The sequence below is a fragment of the Lampris incognitus genome, chromosome 14 (genome assembly GCF_029633865.1).
Source record: "Lampris incognitus isolate fLamInc1 chromosome 14, fLamInc1.hap2, whole genome shotgun sequence".
NCBI classification, from domain to species: Eukaryota; Metazoa; Chordata; class Actinopteri; order Lampriformes; family Lampridae; genus Lampris; species Lampris incognitus.
Window position 1 is genome coordinate 27,084,862 of NC_079224.1, and position 23,959 is coordinate 27,108,820.

Genomic DNA, 23,959 nt, shown 5'->3' on the forward strand with positions numbered 1-23,959 from the left:
AGACCAGGAAAAATTCACCAGTAGCCTTTGCATCTCTTTAATAAGGCCTGGCGGTGGCACTAAAACAATGAGTCTGTGCCATAGAGATGAGGCGACCAGGTTATGAAGAATCAGAGCTCTTCGCCTGTAGGACAGCTGGGTTAGCAACATTTCCATTTAGACAACGCGGCCTCAACCTTCTCCAGTACCCCCCCCCCCCAGTTCTGCCTCTGAAAGTCTTCACTTAGTATACTCCTATGATTTTCATACCTCTTTCTCCCCACCTAAGGTTCCCAGGAAGACCAGGAGTACTCCCTAAGCTCAACTGACCCACCAAACTGGCCTCGCCTTTTCCCCAGTTAACCCTGGCTAAAGAACACTTTTCATATAAGACCACACTTTCTTTTAATTCCTGGACATCTCCCTCACCATGGACACACATTAACATCATCAGCGTATGCTGATACAACAGCAGGGGGCCTTTGAGCTAGCTCTGGCAGAGAGAGAGACCCCTCAGCCTGCTCCTCAACCTGCAAAGCAGAGGCTCAATGGCAATGCTGTAAAGCTGGCCTGAGATGGGGCAGCCCTGCCCGATCCCTCTCCTAACTGGCACAGAATAGCTCAGCCCTCCCCCCACCTTCACTACACAACAAGCACCACTATACAACAGCTTGCTCCAGGACAGGAATCCCTCCCCAACACCAGAAGCCTGCAAGGTAGAGAAAAGAAAAGCATGATCTACACCAGGGATGGGCAACTTTGATGATAGAGCGGGCCAGATCAAGAATCAAGAATAAAGAATAATTTATTGTCATATCTATCGTGTACTTGACACAAAAGAAACGAAATTTCGTTTCACCCAGCCCACAGCAGTGCAACACAAAAGATAAAAACATACATATTTCCAAAAACACCACCAAAAACAGAAAACAAAACAAAAAAACAAAAACACACAAACAGTTAACTACACAGTCCATTCAGTGCAACACAGTCCAAAAATTCCACTGTCCGGATAATGAGCGCCAGCCAGGATGACTGTCAGAACTGCAGGTCTGCATGGGCTAGCAGTTAGCTTAGCTGCACCGTTTCCGCGTCCTGTCAGACCGCCCTCGGTGCTTCCTTCTCGGGCGCTGCTCCAGGCAGCAGACCGCTGCGCGCTGTCTATGGGGTCAAGCAATCCGCTTGTGACCCACATCTCCACACTTAAAACACTTCATACTTCCGGAGCGAGCATATACCATATAAAACATAAAATCCCTCCTCATGCTTAATATGGAAAGAGACAGCCAGTGTTTGAGTCAGAGTCCAAATACATGAACACAACATGTCTCTACAGAGACTGAACATACTTCAATTTGGCAACCTTACAGCCCTGAGTCACCATCCAGAATCCATTTGCAAACCTCCCAAAGCACCTCAGTTCTTGCGCTAGCACCTTGTTAGAAATCAAAGGAGGGCTGCTCTGATGGCCGAGCAAAATAACCCGCCGTTATTGCAACCCGCTCGTCATGTGGCTGGGAGGTTCGTATCCCAGACTCACCGTAACCGGTCACGGCCAGAGTGTCCATGGGGTAAGGCATTCATTAGGCCACCCTGACCCATGGGATAGTGGATGTAGATCGGTGTAGTGTTCGGGGACTCGTCGTTCTCCAGCGACCCCTCTGGCCCACCCGGGCGCCTGCAGCCAAGCAACCGAAAGCATTCTCCCTACGTCTCCTTCGCGGCCTGAGGGTAATGCAATCCATGCGAGGCTTCAGCGTGTAAAATGGCGAGAGCAGCCGACATGAGTTTGAAGGAAGCTGGTGTTACGACTATCTCCTTCCTGTGGAAACATGAGCCAGGGGAGTTATTCGACAAGAGTTTCGGCCATATGCCATTGGGTTAATCAGGTGGGATAAGGGGAAAAACTAGAAATAAATTTATTAAAAAAAAAGAAATCAAAGGAGGAATTCCAGACACAGTGATCAGGGTGGAAGGCACCACCAGCAGGGAAACTAATGTAAACTCATCGTTTACAAGCAAGACGTTTTCCATCAGCTGGTTGACAAACCCCTGTTCCTTCATAAATACAGCCACCACTGTATTCATGCATGAGTCATATGAGATGTTTCCATGCACTACCTGTTCTCCTACTGCCAACAGCACCTGCTCCACCGTGGTACTGGGCTGCAGGGCTACCCTCACTCTGTGCCTCAAAGACAGGGTTTGCATCTCAAAGGACGCCGTGCCCATCAAGAAGCACCATCCGCCAAAAAGAACCGCCGAACACAAACCAAACTACAATAAGAACAACCACAACTACAAAACAATCATACAATAAACACAGTAGGAAAAAAAGAAAAAATTTCAGAAAGTCAGACTCAGCCAAGCTCTCTACCACCAACCTCCCAACATGCACTGAGTGAGCGAGAGAGCGAAAGGAAGACAAAACGAGAGAGCAAGACAGCGAAGCCAGTTATAAATGACAGGAGAACTAACAATAGAGGAAGAGTGAAAAAGAGTGAGTTGGATAACTTGACTTTAGGAAGGTGGGAAATAAATGGAGAGAAAGAGTGATGGAGACAGAGATGGGAAAAGAACAGCATGAAAGAGGGATGATAATAAGACAATTATGGGAGTGAAGAGTGAAAGAACGGAGTGTAAGAAGCAGGTGAGAACAGAAAAAAAGGGGAGAGAGAAGAAGGATAAAAAGGATAAAAGGGGGAGGGATGGAAAACATCTAATGAGTCATTCATTCCCCTAGGCTCTTTTAAAAGGAGCATTCATCTCCAATCAATAACCTATCAGGCCTTTTCATCCACACCTGCTGCCAGACTCGATGCCAGGCAGCCTCTGTTGTGGTCAGGTTAAGGTTGTCTGAATCAAAGCTCTCAGGTCCTCTGGTCTCACAGCAGACAGAAGTAAGACCAGTCAGCTTGTATTAAGTGTCCCATAGTGACAAAGAAAGGTAAAATTATTTGCTGTTTCTCTTACGCAAAGCAACACTACAGAACAAAGTCAAGAGCTGTTTCATTCCTAATACCACAAGCGCTACAGTACCTAAACTTGTCTTTGGATAATAAACCACATTTTTGCTGAAGCAGGGAACAAAACTCTAGCTGTTCTGAGTCAGATTCAGATTAATCTAAATGCCACATATTACAAACACTATATAGGAGTTCGTATTTGGGGTCAGAAGCTCTTGGTTGTGGGGACGGGCTCTTAAATAAGTCGTCAATTTTATTTGTATAGCCCAATATCACAAATTACAAATTTCTCTCAGGGGACTTTACAGCAACACAATATTTGTTTTTGTTCTTTTGGGGCTGCACGGTAGCCCACTGGTTAGCGCTGTCACCTCACAGCAAGAAGGTCCTGGGTTCGAACCCCGGGGTTGTCCAACTTTGGGGTCATCTCAGGTCATCCTCTGTGTGGAGTTTGCATGTTCTCCCCATGTCTGCGGTGGGTTTTCTTCGGGTGCTCTGGTTTCATGTAGGTCAGTGTTGGACTCTACGGCAATGGAGCCCTCGCACTGCCAATTTCCAGCCTGGTTGAGGAATTCAAATGTGCCAAAGTGAGGCTGGACATGTCCCTCACAGAATCCCGAGACCCAATAGTGAGAGGAGTTGCTCCAACCCTAGCAACAGGGAAGAAATGGACCCCGGCTGCAGCTGTACTGGAGGCGAAATCTGCCCTCCGCCACCGAGACGTAGTAGGCCATGTTCAACAAGGCAGAGGCGGCCTTGGCCTGGGAATAAAATCACCTACCTGGCAAAAGGCGACTACTACCGAACGGCGAACTATGGTGGTTGAGGAGGTCCGCCGACAGGAAGAAGCAGCCAGATGTGCTAAAGCCGTAGCACAAGCCAAACAGGGTCGCTGGATGAGGTGGGAGGGTGTTGAAAAGAGGAAACTCACATGGAGTGAGCTCTGGAGCATGGAATCAAACAGGCTGAGTTTCATCATCAAGGCCACATATGATGTCCTGCCCTCTCCCATAAATCTAAATCTCTGGTTTGGAGAGAATCCATCTTGCTCCCTGTGTACAGCCCCAGCAACCCTCAAGCATATCTTTGTTGGCTGCAAGACCAGCCTTACCCAAGGCAGATACACCTGGCGACACAATCAGGTGCTCAGGTGCTTGGCAGCTGAACTCGATTGCAAGAGGGTTTCCATCAATGCCCAACCCTTCAACAACCAGGAAGGGCCCCGGCGGTTCCCAGCTTTCATTCGAAAGGGGGATAAACTGAAGGCCAACCCTTCACTTCCCAACTTAGGCTCACTAAACTCAGCCAGGGATTGGGAAATGCGAGTGGACTTAGGCCAGAAGCTCATCTTCCCGACAGAGATCGCAACAACCACCTTGCGACCAGACCTCGTCCTCTGGTCCAATTCTAACCAGCTCGCTTACATCATTGAGCTCACAGTCCCCTGGGAGGATGCAGTCGATGAAGCGTACGAGCGTAAGAAGCTGCGGTACGCCAACCTAGCAGCCGAAGCAGAGGACAGAGGCTGGAAGGTGAAGGTGCGCCCTGTGGAGGTGGGTTGTAGGGGCTTTGTTGCCAGCTCCACAGCAAAACTCCTGAGGGAACTAGGAGTCAGGGGGCAGGCCCACAGGAGAGTGATCAAAGAGCTAGTCAATACTGCTGAGAGGACTAGCCACTGGATCTGGCTCAAAAGGAGAGACGCCGTCTGGGCTGCCAGGGTGAACAGCTAACCACAGGTCACACACCCAGGACCGATCAACCTGTGGTGGGCCTGCCTCAGCGGAGGGTGTCTTGTGATAAAAGGCCGAAACACCCTGTGATGCTGAGGTACACAACTGATGATGTGTCCTGGTGGTGGCAATGTCACCTTGGCAGACATCTCCAGTTTGATCTCCACTGAATCTGTTGCAGTGCAAACACTAGGGATTTTAACAACCAGTCCTTTTTTTTTGAATCTCCATCAAAAAGGACATGCATTTTAGGGTTTATACTCCTGTCTGTGCCCTTGACCGAGGCACGGCAAGATGAACTGGAGTTGGTCCCCGGGTACTGCACGGTGGCTGCCCACTGCTCCTCGCTACACAGCTAGGATGGGTTAAATACAGAGCGTAATTTCCCTACGGGGATCAATAGAGCATATCAAAAAAAAAATCCTGTTCTTAGATCCTTGCATCGGATAAGGACCAACTCCCTAAAAAAAAAAAAAAAAAAACTTTCACTGGGAGAAAAAATAGGAAGAAACCTCAGGGAGGGCAACAGAGGAGGGATCTCTCTCCCAAGATGGACAACGTCCAATGGATGTTGTGTTTACACAATTTACAGAATACAACATTGAAAGAGGTTAACAGAATTATAATGGAATTATAAAATATATGAAGACTGGTGAGGAGGATGTCAAGCAGTTTCCAGACTAATAAAATGTTTTGTTTGTTTCATGTTTTTTCATGACAGTTGAAAAATCTGACTGTTGTCCTCTGTCAAATTTAATAAAATTCTATTTGAATTTTATTTACTATTATTAATTTTGCAGGTAAATAAATCCATGCCGTATTAAAATATTGATCGTCCCTTCAACCGTGTTATCATTTTCAACCCTGTCACGCAGAGTTCAACCCTGTTATTTGATGAGTTTTTATTAATATTTTGATTATAACAAATATGAGGTTAATGGTTGCTGAACTGTGTATATAATTTACTGGATAATAAGAAATAATATGAAAATCTAATCAAATTCTAACGTTAATGCATATTTTTGATAAAATATGAAGGCTGACCTTAGATACAGCTCCAATTACCTGCTTTAGTCAAAAATTTGAGTATTTAAAAATAACAATATACTTAGAATAAGTTATCTTAAACAAGGGACATCTCATTTTTAAGGTTCTGCAATAATTTAAATAACTTTTCAAATCATATTCACATAGGGTCCAAGTTGTCTGTGATGGGGTTGAACTCAAAATAACGCCTAATAATGATTAGCACTGTTTGCCTGAGGTGGGAAGGTGGGAAAATATATTTTCTCAAAATGTTTAACTAGTCTTCTATCATATGTAGTGACCAGTGACACAATTATTTGAGCTAATTTTTTTTTTAAATGGTGAGAGCCAAAAGGCAACCGTCTCCGAGAATCACCCTCTGACAACCAGCAGCCAAACCTCAGTACGCGGAAACTTGATTGAATAATCCACAGCAGCTTTGAGGTAAATGGGTAACAGGAAAACTGGACAGGAGTCAGGACTGGAATGGTGCTGTCACACCAGGACAAGACATGAGAGGTAGGAACCAGGAATGGACTGGCCGGAACCAGGACAATCAAAATATCCATCCATCCATTCATTATCCAAACCGCGTATCCTGCTCTCAGGGTCATGGGGATGCTGGAGCCTATCCCAGCAGTCAGTGGGCGGCAGGCGAGGAGACACCCTGGACAGGCCATCACAGCCCCCCCCACACACCCACACACACACACACATACATTCACATCTAGGGACAATTTAGTACAGCCGATTCACCTGACCTACATGTCTTTGGACTGTAGGAGGAAACCGGAAGACCCAGAGGAAACCCACGCAGACATGGGGAGAACATGCAAACTCCACACAGAGGATGACCCAGGATGACCCCCAAGGTTGGACTACCCAGGGCTTGAACCCAGGACCTTCTTGCTTGCTATGAGGTGACCACGCTAACCACTGTGGCACTGTGCCACCCAGAGAGCAGCATAAGCAGTTTGGATAATGAATGGATAGTAATAATAATAATAATAATGCATTTTATTTATGGGTGCCTTTCAGAGTACTCAAAGACACCTTACAAAACACAATTTAAAACAAGCAGCACTGTAACAGACATCATAAAATCAAACAAAGCAGGGGTATACAATAATAAGTTAATACAACAAAGAGGTATAAAATCATCATCTGTGCAAAACTCAGTGTAGGTATAACCACTAAAGTCGGAATCAGACTAAATATGATTTTGAAAAGGTGCATTTTGAGATGGGATCTGAAGGTGGAAAGAGAGTCAATATTGTGAACGTCTTGTGGGAGAGAGTCCATTATCAGGATCACAACCCCTTTAACTGCTAAGTACATTCAGTGTACAAGGATTTGTATGCCTCGTGGTGCAGAGACATACAAACAAATTAGTAAACATTATGGTGTCACATCTGGTACAAGGGTAACCTGACCAAGGCCAGCCAGCCAGTCACGCACCCTTTTTCTACTGGTACATGTGTGTGTATGTCTGATAGACATACACACACAAACCTTAGAGACACACACACACACACGCGCGCGCGCGCATGCACACCTATACATGTCACGCTATACTGCATAGATTCAACTATAGTTTAAGTTTGCGAAAGGTCTAGCACTATCCTGTAACCAAGTTTAAATGTTCTACTGGAAGTTTACACTGGACAGCAGCACTCAAAAATACAGTAAGCACTTTTTGCATAGGCCTCTGGTGAACGCAAGGCAAAGTCAGCAGTGCTTTGTATATGACATTGTTCTGTTTTCACCCATAAACTACACCAAGACTGTCATAAAGCCATTCACTTTTCATTTTAACTGAATCAACTGAGAATGTACCGGTGATGTCAGATGATTTTAGTCGTTTGAATTGACAGGAACTTATTCTTTATTACTTTCCCCATCCTGAAATGAGTATGCTGATCCATTGCTTTAGAATAATGTTACTTGCTCTTGACACCTGCAGTCTGTATCTGGATACATCATTTGGATAAGAACAAAATCTGACCACTTGCATTTACTGTGTATGTGTTCTCCTCATGTGTGTGGTGTTCAGGTTGTGAGCTGATCTCATTTTTTTGTGTGCACTATGCAAAGAAAATGAGTGGATGGGGAAGAGGTCATTATAACAACCCAGGGGTGGCATTAGAAAATGCAAATATTTCTTTGCAGTCATATTTGTAACTGCTGTGAATATACATGAATACAGTGACTCATTTACTGTGAGGGGAGTAATTCATGCCAGAGCTGGGTGAGTCTGAGTAAATGGCAACATTCAGAAAAGATTACAATATATTAAAATGTTGGCTGCAGGCATGATGTTTCTGTTCTCTCTGTGGTATTGTCTGATAAATGTGACCATGTGGTACACATTGCATTTCCACCCATTTCTGGGGGAGATTTGATCTCAAAGTGAGCCAGACTACCCCCAGAGGTGGTCTCACAGATGTTGCCTTGTTGCATGTTGTTCCATGTTATTTGTAAAAAAAGAGTCGATGAACAGCTTCATCACAGGGGTCTGTTCTGACTTGTTCGTTCAGTCTAGTGTTTTTTATCTGACTTAAAGTCTAGCAACTTGTGCTAATATCACGTTTTACCAGCACATAAGTAATATTTAATACTGCCCCCTCCATGCCAAAACTAGGTTGCACAGAAAGACGCAACGGTGCAGTGATAACTAGACCAACCACTTTTTGGGTTGTACGAAAAAATGTGTTATGGGTTTTTGCAGTAAATTTTATTTTAGTTACATTATTGGTTTATTTGCATTTGCTTTTTTTTTATGTCCTCATCTCTGTCATCCACCATAAAAATTAGGCAAATTTCCTTCTCCAAAATAGGAGTCTTGAATCTCTCATTAAGATGCACTGTGTAGGTAGAATGCCTGGGCCACTAACAGCCTTTCTGTTCATTTAATTGGTAAATTAAATCAGACTGGGGCTGCTCCTCTGAGAACAACTGGAGGAGATGCTGCATCAACAAAAAAAGCTGGAGCCGGAATTGAGATGGAGACATTCATTCATTTGTTGATTTCTTCAACAAACAGTGGGGAAAAGTGTTGGTTTTGTCCCGTTAGTATGACTGGGGAAGAAATCTGAGTGAAATTTCCATTCCAACATGCCCACCAGATAATAGAATGCATTATTCAGCTGTGTCTGCATTAAGGGCTACAACACCAGAGGGTCACAGGACAACATGGCGATCCATTCAACAAGAGTATTACTTAGGGTGAGTTGTCTCTTTTGATTTGGTACATTATATTAATTCCTGTGGGGAAATTCCTCTCTGCATTTAACTCGTAGCTCTTTTCCTACCTCCATCCAGTGAGGTTACACGGGACCAACCTCGGAGGAGGGAAAGAGTGAAAGATCAGCTGCCAAGACCTAAATCCATTGCAATTTCAGTGTTTACTTACATCCTTCATGTCATGAGGCTTTCCAAAAGACTGCAACCAGGGAAGGATCCATTCAATACTGGCATGATGGAAATAGGATGCAAGTATGTTGAGAAGCTTGATGGTATGTTTTAAAACACTGATGCACAGTGAAAAGGGGGGGGGACATATAGATAAGTGTATGCAGTACTGTAAAGGCTTTATAGTGGTGACTTTAGGGTACCTAAGTATCTATCATATCATAATTCCTTACTTTTCTTTCTCTTCTTTTCCTCACTAGTATTGTCAGGCAACTTGTTTTTGATTGTAGTCTATAGAGCATGCCCACAGCTGGATGGATTTTTATCAACATCTTACCATCAAAAAATTAAATAAATAGCTAAATCTGACTGTAGGTGCAATTTCCATAGGTGATTTCTTTGTGACTTTGTAGTTTTTTTTGTTTGATTTTTTTTTAACAGCAATTTCAATATTAGTCGACTTCAATATGTTGTACAGAAAAGGATATTCAATATCCACAATACATGCCCAAAGGTACTTTGGAGTTTGTCCTTGTAACTTTTGCTTTCCCTTTCTTACATTTTCAAGTGAGGTCATGGAAAAGTGAAAGGGAAGTGAGAAAAGCTGCATTTTTCAGTACATTAACAGCTTCTGAACTGTGTTTCAGTAGAGGATACACAGTATGTGTATCTTACAAGTATTTTTGGTTGTGATCACGCCCAGACTCTGAGATCATACCAAAAAATAAAAAAACATGGCCCATGAAGCACCAGCAAAAATGTGAGTTGAAAGGTTTGTACGACAGTCCCGTGCCTTGGGGTGCAGGCCTGGCTTGTGCTTTTGGGGAATGGTTTCTGCTACTCGGGGGCATGCGCGGCAGTTGCTCTGTGAGCCCCTGGCCCCCCTGGGGGCTCGGTGCTGCTCTGGGGTTGTAGTGCTTTGGGCCCCAGCTGTTCTGTTGGTCATGGGGTGTCTGCATGACGGTGGGGCCCGTGGGTGGCTGCAAAGCCTGTCTGTTGCCATAGGCACTATGATAAATCAAGGATCTCAGACACCAAAATTTATTGGACTTAATCCTGCGCACTCACAGGTGGACACTTCCCATCAATTTACACACTACCAGCATCTGCCTCATACACTCCTGGAACACTCTCTGAATTACATCCTTATATCACTGTGGTGACAGTGGTTGTCACCTGGACACTGCTTGGCATCCTCTTCATCACATTCTTTATATGTCTTATAAATCCATGTAATTTAGTTATCCTGTTTCAATGATGTATCCTTCTATCACTCTGATGTGGGCAATTTTTTTTTTCTTGTCTCTTCTCCCGCGTATGTTAACGGTGTGATGTGAGTCTCCACTGTGTGCATGTGTAGTCTATCCTCCTGTCAGGTCTACATGGTGATGGTGGTCATGTGGCTCAGGTCCTGGGGTGTTCCAGTGGCATCTGGGCACTGCTTGGCATCCTCCTCATCATGTTCTTCATATATCTTATAATTCCATTATAATTCTGTTATCTTCTTTCAATGTTGTATTCTGTAAATTGTGTTTTATTCTGTACACACAACATCCATTACACATCTGTTTGTCTTGGGAGAGATACCTCCTCTGTTGCTCTCCCTGAGGTGTCTTTAATTTATTTCTTCTTCCCGTTAAAGGTTTTTTTTAGGAAGTTGTTCTTTATCTGATGCAAGGGTCTATGAACAGGATGTTGTGTTGCTGTAAAGCCCACTGGGGAAAATTTGTAATTTGTGATATTGAGCTATACAAATAAAATTGACTTGAAGTGACTTATTCTTAGTTCTCGCTCCCTCTTTGTTTCCTGTCCTCTCCTGTATCGCTATAACTACTATGCTAAACTGATATTCTTCTTCTTCTTCTTTTGGCTTGCTCCCTGTTTCCCTGCAGTGGCCACAGCGGATTTGATAGTTTCCATCAGTACCCTGTGAGGGCACAGCACTGATGGCAGTCATTGTTAACCCGGGCCTTGACCGATGCGGTATGGTCTTGTCAGTCCACATAATGATTTGACAAAATTTTACATCGGATGCCCTTCCTGACACAACCACTAACCCTATGGATGGGGGCATAGGTAAAGCACTGGATGCCATCCTAGTATTCATGGACTTGTGCCCATGCCTGTCGCCATTTATGATAAACTGATATTGATAAGCCCAATTTGATGGTTTTGTCGAACACATGTCAGCATCTGTTTCTACGTCTATGTTTTATCAGATACAGTCATTTTTTGTTTCTGAGTTTCCTTGTTTCCCTTGTGGTGATTGTCCCCCTCTTGGAGAAGCAATGCTGATCGGTTGTTTAGCTGATCTAACATGTGGAAGAGGGGGACCGGTGGCAGCTATAAATGTATAACAAAAACCCCGTGCTATTATCATCCCACAGATCAGGCAGAGTTATTATAAGTGGTTCTTGATAAATCCCCCCCCCCATTTTCTCCCCATGTATCCGGCCAATTACCCCACTCTCCCGAGCTATCCTGGTCGCTGCTCCACCCCCTCTGCTTATTCAGGGAGGGCTGCAGACTACCACATGCCTCCTCTGATACATGTAGAGTCACCAGCCGCTTCTTTTCACCTGACAGTGAGGAGTTTCGCCAGGGGGATGTAGCGTGTGGGAGGATCATGCAATCCCCCCCCCAAACAGGCATCCCAACTGACCAGAGGATGTGCTAGTGCAGGGACCAGGACACACACCCACATCCGGCTTCCCACCCACAGAGTGCAGAAACAGCCAATTGTGTCTGTAGGGACACCCGACCAAGCCGACGATAACACGGGGATTCGAACCAGCGATCCCCGTGTCGGTACACAATATAATACACCACTATGCTACCGGGACACCCTGTGGTTGCTAAAAATTGCCTTTGTAGGTGGAGAATCTGAACTCCACTTGCATATTTACTCTGTCTTGGACACATTGGCAAGCAAATTCCCTAGTCAAGTCTGCTGACAGCACAGGTTAAAAAAAAAAAAAGAGAATGGTTTGAATGACAGTCGGTTTTATTAACTTACAGCACTTGTAATATTAAAATGTAACCATGGCAGCTACAGCAAAAATAATCAAGCATTACCTTGATGATAATGACACCAGATTTTAATCCTTGGTTATGAAAACGTTAACAACTAGGCAACTTCCAAGCTCATTTACAATCAATTTTATGCTTAATGTTTAATTACACATCATTCATTCAGTTGTGTTATCCATCAATATGCTTATAAGTCAGCAACTGCATTCAATATTATAGTGTTTGTTTCAACTTTCATTTACCATAAGGTTTATCTTTTGATTCATTAGCACTGGCTCAAAAATGGCATCCCTAATGAAAAACATATAAAAAAAGTAGCCAATATAAATTGAAGATCTACAAAGACTATGCTGTGTATTGTGGGTCTTGGGATCTGTCAAAGGTATGATTGGCCTACTTAATCAAGATCTGACGTCTACGTTTGATGACAGAGTAGCATGTTAGTTGTACCAATAAGCTTCCACTGTTCCTTGCTCCCTCCCACACTATCACTCATCTCCTCCAAGTTACTTTCAGATGGGAGACGAGTGTTACTATAGGAAGGGAGGAGAGGAGCAGTAGTGAAGAATTTTAGGAAGCATTCATTGTTAACTTCACTTGTCAAAATATTTATCTGATGTCTTCAGTCAGCTGCTTGGTAGGTTATATAATCACCCATTAATCGACTAATGTTACACCCACCAATTATGTCATAAATGTTGAGTGTCGAAGTGCCCGTTCACACAACACTTACCCAGACCACATTCTCAGTCATCCACGTGAAATCACCAACAGTCAATTGTCTACACTAAACAACATCTTTGTAAGCATTACCCCACTCTTCTGAGCCGTCCCGGTCGCTGCTCCACCTCCTCTGCTGATCCAGGGAGGGCTGCAGACTACCACATGCCTCCTACGATACAGGTGGAGTCACCAGTCGCTTCTTTTCACTTCACAGTGATGAGTTTCGCCAAGGGGGCAAAGTCTGTGGGATGATCACGCTATTCTCCGCAGTCCCCCCCCCCCCGAACAGGCACCCCAACCGAACAGAGGAGGCCCTAGTACAGTGACCAGTATACATAACCACATCTGGCTTCCCACTCGCAGACATGGCCAACTGAGTCTGTAGGGATGCCTGACCAAGCTGGAGGTAGCATGGAGATTTGAACCAACGATCCCTATGTTGGTAGGCATTGGAATAGACCACCATCACTGTATTATAAGCTTATCAATAGATAACACAACTGATTGAATGAATGATGTGTGATTAAGCATTGATTATCTCTCATAAATGAGCATATAAGTTGCCTAATTGATAATGTATTCATCACTCAGAATTGACATTTGGTGTCATCAAAGTAATGTTTGATTTTTACCCTCATAGCTCAAGTCAGTGGTATGCTAGTTCCTTTTGGTCTTATCGTTGGACTGGTTTTGGTTTTCACACCAAGACCTTTTTTGACTGTTCACTGCTCATAACAGTTATTTAAAGAAACTTTTCAAACTGAAGTCCTTGTCTGAGGTCTCCCTCCCTTGTCACCAACATTAGCCAGTTAGCAAAGCCAGAATGTACAAACTAATACACATGGTAAGACTGATGAACATACGGATACATTGATTAACAGATTCTCACAAGTAGACCCACTGTGACCAGAGGGTATATTGTGTTGACTCAAACCCAGGAGATAAAGACAGATAGGTGTACAGGGACAGCAGGCCAGCCGCAGTGGCCTGCTCTTTACCATCAAACACACCAAGATTGGAATCCATTCAGATCTGGATTATTTGACAAAAAAAAAAAAACACCCCAGACTCCTTGCTCATTTTTGGTTTTGATGGTGGGATAAACCAGCCATCCCCTTCCCCTCAGAAAGCTCCAAAACTACCTTTTATTTATTTATTTCTCTCAAAGCCACACATCAGCATTCAGCACAAAAATCTCCCCCGAGTTTGTTATTTGTTTTGTTTTTGTTTTTGTTTTTTGGCTGAGGAGCAATCACAATTCAGATCTATTCTTCTGAGAGATGGAGGGGGCCTCCTCAGGGGTCTGTGATGTACCACTTCAATATACGCCCAATATCCTCCTGTATAAAACACAGATGGAAGGGAATAATTTTTACTCCCTTTGCTTTGGTATAAGTTTTGTCCCTTCTGCCATAGCAGCACTAAACAACTTGCCTCACTGACCTAGCAGAGAGCCAGATTTATCTGTGAGTGAGTGAATTGTTATGTGTTTGTGTTTATGGATGTTATGCGTTTATGCATCTGTATGTATATCTTTTTTTTTTGTGGATTTTTCCCCCTTTTTCTCCCTAATTGTACTTGGCCAATTACCTCACTCTTCCAAGCCGTCCCAGTCACTGCTCCACCCCCTCTGCCGATCCAGGGAGGGCTGCAGACTACCACATGTCTCCTCCGATACATGTGGAGTCACCAGCCACTTCTTTTCACCTAAAAGTGAGAAGTTTCGCCAGGGGGACATAGCGTGTGAGAGGATCACGCTATTCCCCCCAGTCCCCCCCCCAATAGGTGCCCCGGCTGACCAGAAGAGGCGCTAGTGCAGCAACCAGGACACATACCCACATCTGGCTTCCCACCTGCAGACACGGCCAATTATGTCTGTAAGGGATGCCTGACCAAGCTGGAAGTAACAAGGGGATTTGAACCAGCCATCCCCGTGTTGGTAGGCAGCGGAATAGACTGCCACACCACCCAGACCTGTATGTATATCTGTCCGTTGCAGTGCAGTTATCTGTATGTTTCTGTGCATATACTGGCTGTGAAAACAAATTTCCTGCAGGACAATAAAGATTGTCTATTTGTTTCCCTTCCCTTCTTCAAAATGATGTTGAAATTATTGCTCAGAATCTCTATCGTTTTCTGTCTTGCCCTCTGGTCCAAGTCACTGTCTTTCTTACTTTCACTTTGACCTGCTTTAGTCCCCCCCCCCTCCCCGCTCTCTCTCTCTCACTTTCTCAGAGATTAGCCTAGTCACCAGTGATACATTTTTCTGTATGTGTCAGTCCATCTGAGACTGTGTCTGATGTGTTCTGCTCTGCCTCCTGTTGTTATCCAGAGTCTCTCTGCTGCATTGAGGTGAACAGGGATCTACAGAGAAGATTAGCTCCTCAGTAACACAAGGAGCTGACATCAGGACTGCTAACTCCCTATCAGACTACCTGCTCCTCACATTTCACTGGCCTCAAGAAGGAGGTCCTGTTTCTGGACAATACCATCACAATAAAGTACCATCACAACCAGGCATGACAACATCACAAAATCAATATCAATTTATATTAAGTCTAAATCACGGTTATCCCAGTCAAATAATTCCCTGTAGAGGTAATGAGAGTGCCTGCACCCAGTTTTGCTTAAACCTATGTTTTACTTGGTTTTATGCAGTTTGACAGTGGGTATAAGTGACTAAGTGAGGTAACACATCAAGTGACTGAGGCTGATGTGAGTTTTTAAATCTGTCAAAGCATGCAAAGCTTCTGGCCTAGACGGTATTCCTTCTCGTGTCCTTAAGACCTGCTCTATTCAGCTAGTGTAAGTCTGTTTTTACAGACATTTTTAACCTGTCATTGTCACTATGTGTGGTTCCTACATGCTTTAAGAAAACCCTTATTGTGCCTATACCAAAAAAAAACTTTTTTTAAAATGACCTGTATCCTGTCTTAATGACTACTACAGACCTGTTGCTTTGACCTCAGTAATAATGACTTAGAAAAATTAGTTAAGACATACATAAAGCTTAAGATTCCTGCCAACCTTGATCTGCTACAGTTTGCTCATCAGTCAAATAGATCTGTGGAAGATGCAGTGTCATTGGCTCTGCATACTGTGTTAAAACATCTTGAAGGAAAAAACACCTATGTCAGAATGTTGTTTAATGACTATAAGTCTGTATTTAATACAATTGGACAATCTAAATTGGTGTTAAAGCTTAGGGACCTTAGTCTTTGTAATTCCATCTGTTAAGTGATTGTATGACTTTCTGACAGGCAGATCTGAGACAGTGAGAGCAGGTACCAGCTACTCATCTACCATAGTAGTCAAAACAGGAGCACCACAGGGTTGTTGCCTTAGTCCCTTACTCTACAATCTGTTCACACATGACTATGTTGCCAAATATCATAACAGCATAGTGAAATTCACAGATGATGCCACAGTAATTGGACTGATAAATGACAACAATGAAGATGTCTATAGGAAGGAGGTGAGGGACCTATCCATATGGTGTCAAGATAACAACCTCTCCCTAAATGTTGAGAAAACAAAGGAGATAATTGTTGATTTTAGGAAGTCCAGAATGGTTTAAACAACAGTTTACATTAACGGTGTCACTGTCAGACTTCAAGGTTCTTCTGCTGATTTATAAAATCCTAAATGGGCTTGCCCCATCTTAACTGTCTGATCTCCTTAAACCACACATTCCATCTCGAGCTCTTCACTCTAAATTCAAAGCTTCTGTGTGTACCCAAAGTTAAAAAGAAGTCAGCAGATGGCAGGGCCTTTTCCTATCAGGCCCCGTTCTTGTGGAATAACCTGCCTGCTGCCATCAGACAATCAGAGTCTGTTGAGTCCTTTAAATCCAAACTTAAAACTCATCTTTTTGCCTTAGCCTACAATTAGTTGCCTTTAAATTGAGTGCTTCACAACCTGTACTGCATGGCGGGTCGGTTTCTGTCTCAGTGAATTTACCAAACACTGTTCTGCTGACGAGATTATAGCATATAGATTATTGACTATTGCAAACTGTTCTCTTCTCTCATCTTTTCTCTCTCTCTGAATGATGTCTTCCCCTTTCCCTTCTTCTCTGTGTGTGAATGGTGTGATGTGAGTCTTCCTTGTGTGCACAGGTCTCCATAGTGATGGTGGTCACCACCTGGACACTGCTTGGTATCCCCCTCATCACATTTTCCTTTTATATATCTTATAAACCCATACAATTTTGTTATCCTGTTAATGTTATATCCTTCTCTCACTAAGATGTGTGACTAATGTGTGTCTGTTGTTATTTTGTGTCTACATGGTGGTGGTGGTGGTCGCATGGCTCAGGTCCTGGGCTGTTCCGGTGGCATCTGGACACTGCTTGGCATCCTCCTCATTATATTCTTCATATATTTTATAAGTCCATTATAATTCTGTTATCCTCTTTCAATGTTGTATTTTAAAATTGTGTAAACATAACATCCATTGCATGTTGTCCATCTTGGGGGAGAGATCCCTCCTCTGTTGCTCTCCCTGAGGTTTTTTCCTATTTTTTTCTCCCTGTTAAAGGGTTTTTTAGGGAGTTGTTCCTTATCCAATGCGAGGGTGTAAGGGCAGGATGTTGTGTTGCTATAAAGCCCACTGAGGCAAATTTGTAATTTGTGATACTGGGCTATAGAAATAAAATGGACTTGACTATCAAAATTGTGAAGAACTTCAGATTTTTAGGCATTCAGATCTCAGACTGCCTGTCCTGGTCTTTAAACACCAGTTGTGTCATTAAGACGGCACAACAGAGACTATATTTGGAGAAAACATCCCCCACAATTTCCATCAGACTACCATACAGACCATCCTTACTGGAAGCATGCTGGTATGGTTTGGCAACCTGACTGATCAGGACCACAAACAACTGAGTAGAATAGTAAAAACAGCTTCAAAAAATCATAGGAACAGCACTGCTATAGCTTCAGGACATGTAGACCACCCATTGCAGAGGGAAGGCCTTAAGTATCATGGAGGACAACAGCCACCCAGCACATGGTCTCTTCTCACCCCTTCCCTCAGGGCAATGCTTGCAGAGCATCAGAACTTGGATCAACTGCCTCAAAGATAGTTTTTATCCACAGCTGGTCAAAATAATGAACAGTAGGCACCTTACATAACTTCAGTGATTTATTATTTTGTGGGATTTCTGATTTCTTATTTGTTCTTTTTGTAAGGACCTTTAAAAAAAATCTTTACTTCATTTACCATCATGCTTTGTGTCTTAAACATTTCCTGTGTGAGTGTGGTTTCCAAACATGTGGACCAATGGGATGTATTTGTTATTTGAATTTTTGTTATCGGCCAATGATATGATGTGGAGTGTTCTGCCCGCGAAATCGCGGGGTCGCAACGGTCGGTCTCCTCGGGGAAAAAAAAAAAAGGTGAGCTGGTAGATTGAGCCGGACTCCAAAGAGAGAGGTCACATTTTTTCATCTCTCTCTCTGCGGCCCCGTTTGAGTGCTTGTTTCGCGGAGACTTTGTACACAGCCATGTACTGGCCGCATTTGAGGACCCGAGGGTTGCGATTGGCCCACGGTCGGGTGCTTGCTGGTGGGGTTTGTTTCAGGTCGGATTGCATCGTTTCCCAGCGGAGGACCATTGTCTTCGCCAGGGTTTTCGGAGCGTTGCGACCTGTGGCCATCTGCGGACGAAGGCCCTGCCGGGGAGCCGACAGCAAGCACAACGCCGACCATCGGAGGCCCTGCCGAGGAGCCGACGGCAAACACAGCGCCGACCATCGGAGGCCCTGCCGGGGAGCCGACAGAAACCCAGCGCCGACCATCCTCTGAGCTACACACAGCCTACCGGTCGTGGGAGTGTTGGGTCGTGAGTAACCTGGACAGAGCCTTTATACACACACACCCACGCACTTTTGTCTCGTCGCCTGGGCATCATAGGGTGTCTGCCTTCCCCTGCACTTAGAGAACTGGTTTAATGTGCACCAACGGGCCCCAACAGAAAGCGCTGGGTATTTTGTATTCTTTTGATACTTTCTTTCTGTGTATTGTAAACGGTTGTCACACCCTGTGAAAGTTTAATTAATGTTTAGTTGATCAACAGTACCACCCTCGTGTGGTACTCTCTGTTTTTTTTCCTCTCTCTCTCTCTCTCTCTCTCTCTCTCATTATTATCCAATAAATCCTATTATTATTAATTATATTTCGGGTGTATTGGCAGCTCATTTACTTTTGGAGTGCTGGTAATAAGCGTGTACGGTATTGCAGTACACAGCAGGGTTACACGATCTGCCTTAACCATAGGTTTGTTTAAATTCTGGGAAGATACACCATTCACTAGCCTTAGGTAAGTGTAGTATTTTCTCAGTGGAGGCACCGCGCTAATAAACTAATAAATATCCTGGTTAAATATTTCTATTATCATTCGTCACTATTATTGTCATTAGTGGCACTAGCCTACTAGTGCACAGGAGGTTCGGCCAGCTCAACATTCCACCGCTGAGAACTCAGGACCCTGTTGCGCCATTGGATTTGCTTGTAACACTTTAGTAGCTGGTAGCATTAGGATGTTGTCTTGTTCAAATGTGCTTGGCGTGGCCCGCCAGTGAAGAAGGGGTTACATTTTTATTATTATTTATTATTTATTTATAGTTTTAAGGGCTGAGTGCCAGGGCATATGCGTTTCATTGCATTGGAAGGTACATGGTACTTTTTATATGTATATGACAGTAAAGTGAAAATGAACTTGAAAAAAGTTGAGATCTTGCATAGCACACAGCCACATTTTTAGCCAAGTTTTTAGCATGTAGTCATATCCAGTTCAGAATACAACCCAAGTCCGTTGCAATACTATCAACGTATGGTTCAGATTGCAGACCAGTCCAATATAGCTCTTTTTATTCTAGATTTAAATTAAACCCCCTTATGTTCTGTAGTTATGTTCAATCTTGACTTCAGTCCAGTCACAATCAACAGCAATAACTCTTTCTCACCTTCTCTCCTGTTCAGCTTAGCAAAGCCTGGCCCATGGCTGTTGGAAAGTTGGGAGGAGCTTCTGAAGGATGATGACAGTAGATTGGACACCAGTGGGCTGTCACACACCTCTGTCAACCAATCACAAAATAGAAAACAAGAGTTAGGGTTTTGATTGACAGTTCACAACTGAAACATGTTTGGCAGCATAAAAATAATTCCACCAGTTAAATGGCTTTTTTTCCAGTGGCCAAATTTCAGGAATATTATACACCTTGATTCAAGACAAACAGCTGACAGGAGTTGTTTAGTTTAGACCTCACTAAGCCATACCACCACTCGCTCACATGGTCAAATAATATTGTACTACCTACGAAATAACTTTTTGAAAACTTTTAGTGTCAAATGTAATGAGCAAAAGCCCACAGATTACTCACAAAACTTGTAAGCCAAACCACCTTCATGCCACTCAGAAGTTAGCTTCCCAAAGAGTCAATACTTTTAATCGCTTTAATGGTCTTTGATCCACTGATTAAAACTATCCTATTGTTTTTGCTAAAAAAAATAAAATAAAAAAAAGTAATGAATTCAAGCTTCTCGTTAAGGAGGATTTTCCAGTAATACTTGATTTCAGTCATTTTTGCCATTTCTGTATTGTAGTTTCACAGATTTGACAAATGTAAAAGCATGCTATTCAGTTCGCCAACATTTGAAAACGATCCTCAGATCAGAGCCTGCTGAACCAAAACATAAACATGCAGCAAGTTTCCCACCTAGCGCTGACCTGAGTAAATAAAATAAAATAAAAATGAAAGGTGGTTGCACTGTGGTCCAAGCACTCATCCTGAGTAATAAACCACCTCATGGCTCAGAAGAGTCAGGTTTTAGAAACGGCTGGACAGCAAAATCCCCTGCAGACCCACCCCTAAAAGCTATTGTGTGGTTGAACATCTCAGAATATAAGAGGTGGTTGATCAGAAGGAGAGGACTCTAGTCATTTAACATCAGGTCTAACTTTCCCTTGGTAAAAAAATAACCCTTAAAATTCATTATCATTAAAATTCATTCTCTCTTTAAATGTGGGCTCATATTAATTTGTTGAGAATGGAGGAGAATATTGGCAGGGGATACATTCACTTAGGTTGTGTAGTAAGCCTTCTATGGTCCAAAACAGTCACAATTATATAAAAACATCTGGTTTGACTCTGTTTGAGACTTTTGAGTGGATAAGAAAAACAGATAATGGACATCAGTGGGCCCTCTCTCAGCTTCAGTGATAGCATGTTGAATGGTTGAGAATATCAAAATGTCAGACAAAGGTTTCCCATCGCTAAGCCTGAGTGAAAACCGTGAAATGGTTCAAAAAGGAGAATACCAAAGGGAGTAATGTGGGAGATTTTCCACTCAGCCTCAGTGAAAAGAGGTTGAATGGTTGTGAATAGCAGGACAGCAGAGACCATCACAGGGACTTCGCTCATCACAGCCCCAGTATAAACCAGTGGAGAAGTATTTGGAGGGTATATGAATATGACATGTACAAGGATAGGGAGTCTAATCACTTGTCTGTTTGCCTTAATGTTAATCTGACAGAAACAGGTCTATAGTCATGTTTTGAAGGAATAGAATAATAAAAAAAACAACTGGTTAAATGAATAGTGTGATTACACCCTACTGATCTATGAACAGTGGGATTATGTCCTATTGGAGTGATGAATAGTGTGCTGGCTGGCAGGCAGAGCAGCATCATTAATAAGACAAGCTGGCTACTTGTTGAGGGGAACCTGTGCTGTCAGGGGAAACATTGTCGTGCTTCACACACTTTGATGGATAATGAATATTAGGATGAAGGAACCACAGTAACACGCAATAAATTATAAAGAGTGCACTGATAACACTAACAATACAATATACTAATTAGAGGAGTGCACTCAGTAGAGTGCAGTTCTCCACCGGGCGTACGTGTCTTCCCTTCTCCGGTGCTCGGACTTCGTGACAAACCAACACTTTTTTCGGCACATACAGACAGAAAAAAAACAGTGTTCTTCCTGCCATTATAAGACTTCTACGCAGCGCCCAAGTTGATTGAACGGGAAATATGAAAAAATAAAAGTTTTTAAAATGCAGCGCTCAAGCTGAAAAATCTACATAGTAGTAAAAATGTTTTGCCTGTCAGTCTGTGGATGTGCAGCCTCCTTGGCAGACCCTCACACAAAAATGACCACGCGTGACACGAAATTATTATAAGACTTCAAATGTGTTTAAACGTCATGGTCTTCATGATAGAAAATGAATGAAGGTGAATGGCTGCTCTGCTGATTGACTTTCATGCATAAAACAATGGTAAGAAAACATGGCTCAGTCATGGGAAATGCTTTATTGTAGCTACTGAGATGATTTCCAGCTGTGATTGTGATTAATCCTACTCTTGAAATTGTATTTTTATAGCAGAGTTTTAACAATGGCGACTAACGCCCTTCCGCGTGGCGAATTATTTCTGGGTCATCCAGTGTTCCTCCAGTTCTCCTGTACTGAGATCAGCAGAGAATGATTTGTTGGCTTGCGAAATACAGTTGACTTCTCGTTTACTTTCAAGACTCAAACCCATAACGTTTTGGTTTTGAAACTATCGCTGCCCAATCTGACTCAACTGTATATGTGAATCACGCATGCGCATGGTTGACTCAGATCAGGCAGCGACGGAGAGCAGGCGTTGGTCAAGCGAGCTAAAGAGTGAACGAGGAGAGGGAGTGGCGAGAGTGAGAGAAAAAGTTTTTCGAAGGTTTTTAATCACTGCAACCACCAGAGGCTCTTCTTTATACAGTCATAACTGTGCACAACAAATTTTTGGCTGATAGTCTAATATCCAATATCTAGTAGTTTGCAAGGTTAGCTGTGGACAGACGCCCCTCCCCTCCTCTGACGTGTGCGCGCGCGCACGCGCACGCGCACACACACACACACACACACACACACACACAACCAAAATCCCCTCCAGGCTTCCGCCTGGCAGAGATAGTTATCTATCATCAACAGACCTCTCTATTCCTCCCACACACAAACACACACTCATGTTTGTCCAACAGTTTGTTTACATAGAAGTGGTGTTGTCATACTGCCACATGTATTTCTTTTACTGTTTGTTTAAATTTCCTCAGGTCTGGGTGACTATAATGCTAAACAGTAAAAAAGCAAACTGTAGCAATTAATGTTTGTTTTATGAGATGGACTGAGGTCTGTACAGCATAACTGTAGGCCACACAGAAATACACAAATATTTAAGCGCTTCAACGTGATAAATATTAATGCCGTTTCTTGTACAGCACCAAGCTAAAACCCAACCTGCACCGCCTCCATCTCAACCCTCTCTGTTAATGGATGATGTTCTCCACCAGCGAGACAAGAGCCAATTACGATGATTCACATTCCAGTCAGCTGCCGCCCTGTCCTGCCCCGCGACTCTGACAACACGGCTTTATTTTAGATTACTCTGTCAACATTAGTGCACTTCATCTCAAGCACAGAATGACTTCTTATGCCTCTTCATCTGAACTGCAGCCTGTTGATAATCTTTGAAGGGGAAGACTACTTCAACAAAACAACGTAGATTCATTTCACACACTCCACAATGACACCTGATGGATTATCTTCACTAGTTACGCTCTTTGGCAGGAGGACATAAGGTTTTAGAGTCCATGCATGCGTGCTCAGGGTTGATACCCATTCATTCCTGCTATCAGAGATTTAGGCCACCAGCACTTCTCTTTGACACTATCTCATGACAGCTTTTGTTTGATGGTGAACTTCTTCGCTTCTTTAAATAATACAGCCTATATAATAATAATAATAATAACAATACAGCCCAATACTGCACTACTCATCAAAAGCTTTCTGATTGCTCTTTCTGTAACACAGATTTTACAACAGCAAATTATTGTTAAATCTTCAATAGTTTGATTCTCAGAAACAAAACGGTTTTGAACCCCATGCATATTTGATCCTGGTGCTTTGTGACCATGGGTTTGGTTTAAAATGCATCCCTGCTATGTGATTACCATCAGAAGGTGTCTGCTGAGAGGTGGAGACCAGCAGCCGTCTCTCCTCCTGCTGGTGTGTGTCCCTCCAGGCCTGTGGCTGACACACACACACA